The 1,707-nt window shown below is 30.1% G+C and overlaps 1 long non-coding RNA gene across 1 annotated transcript; it reads left to right on the top strand.

The window, feature by feature from the left end:
* Positions 1–330: 330 nt before the first annotated feature.
* LOC111381521 lies at positions 331–1,360 on the top strand. Its single transcript, XR_002700355.1, has 3 exons — positions 331–911; positions 1,077–1,154; positions 1,298–1,360. It is a non-coding gene; the product is annotated as an uncharacterized LOC111381521 (long non-coding RNA).
* The last annotated feature ends 347 nt before the right edge of the window (positions 1,361–1,707 follow it).

Here is a 1,707-nt window from a genome sequence, read left to right as displayed (position 1 = left end):
GCTGCTATTCCTTGTATATTGATTCACTATTAATAGGCTTCCTAGTATAGCTTTTTTGGTTTATGTATATATATAGCTTGCTGACCTCATTGCAATTTGTGTACAAAAGTCAAACAATTGTAATACACAAAGTATTTTTCTTACAGCAGAACATCTGTCCTTCTTTATCATTTGTTCTTCTTTAATTAGTCCTGAGGCATTGAGAAGAATGAAAAGGTAATTATTTTACGCTTTAATGTAGTGCTCAGCTGGAATTTACCTTCTGTATGTATACTTGTGTATATTCTATTTGCCGTTTGAAGATTGAGTATTCAATATTATCTGATAACATATAATTTTGGGATCATAGTTTTCATTAAATGTGATTTTTTATGATATCTTCAACTGTCTTATGGCGGAGAAGGATCAAATTTAAGATATCTTGGAATACGATTATCCCCTTTTTACATGATTTCTTCCTATTATAGTGGCCCATTCAGGTTTTTGAAAAGGATTAAGAAACACCAATTGACCTTTTTTGGAGCATTTTGATTCTAGGAATTAGGGAAATCAGCTTATTTTTTCACTTCAGGTACATTTTTTCCATTAGTATGCAGAAATTTTAAGACCTATCTCAAGCAGGTTTGTTTTATCTATTGCTTGAAACTATTCTTTGTGATTCTCGGGAAAGAATAGGTAGTTTGATGTTAAAAAGTGAATATTTAGAGAGAACTTACTAATGAGGGATTATTGAAGATTTCTAGCTGCAAAGGTTTGGTGTTTTTGTTAATAATAATTCAAAGTTTTGAATTGGGTTTTTTCGTTTGTGAATTGATTAAAATTGTGAGTTTGCAGTTACTGCTATGGAAAGTGAGAGGACAACTTTGCAGTATTTACGATTGGATGGAGAGAAAAGCTCTATTGAATTTGATGTAAGCAAAAACTTGATTTTCCTGCTATGATTTTTTAGAGGAACATGAAGTTTTGACCCCATCATTTCATTTAATTTAAAATTTTGAGATTCAGAATCAAGTTTTCTTTTAACTAATAGGATTGGTATTTGGTTTATATTAATTATCGTTAATATTTGAATTTAGGGGTTAAAGGTGAATCTAATTATGACGGACTATTCAATGTCAAAGATGACGGAATATGAACTTCTCGAAAAGATCAAGGTTAGTGATTTTGGTATTTTTAATTCAAAAAGGAAGGTTTTAGATTTTTCCCTAATACTTGTTATGATTTTTAGCTATTCTTGATTGATGATGTTGAAAAATGAAGTTTGTTAATGTTTGTCTTCTTTACCTTATTCAATCAGAACTCATTGAAGTTGCGGAAAATACATGTGATGATTTTGTAGCCCGATTGACTGGTAAACTAATTGTACGTGATTTTATTTTTTTTTTTTATCGATTGGAGTTGGAATTTACCTTTTATTTTGTCTGTTGAGAACACAGTGAAAATGAGGAAATTTTCCTTTGAAACTATAAAATTCTGAATGTATTGGCTTTTATTAAATGCTTCTGAGGAAATTGTGAAGTTAGTATTAACGGTCAATGATCGGCTAGACTCGCACTAGCCGAAACTACTCAAACTATAATTGAGGTAGCATTGAAGAAAAATAATGTGATTCCAATAGTTATTTGATTTTATAGCAAAAAATCTCTTAACAAAATATGTGATTCTAATTTTGTATTGAAATTCGATTTCTTAGGTGAACAGCAAAAC

This window comes from Olea europaea, unplaced genomic scaffold (assembly GCF_002742605.1).
Source record: "Olea europaea var. sylvestris unplaced genomic scaffold, O_europaea_v1 scaffold23242, whole genome shotgun sequence".
Taxonomy (NCBI): Eukaryota; Viridiplantae; Streptophyta; class Magnoliopsida; order Lamiales; family Oleaceae; genus Olea; species Olea europaea.
The sequence above is the reverse complement of the archived record's forward strand: the minus strand, read 5'-3'. Positions and strand labels throughout refer to the sequence as shown.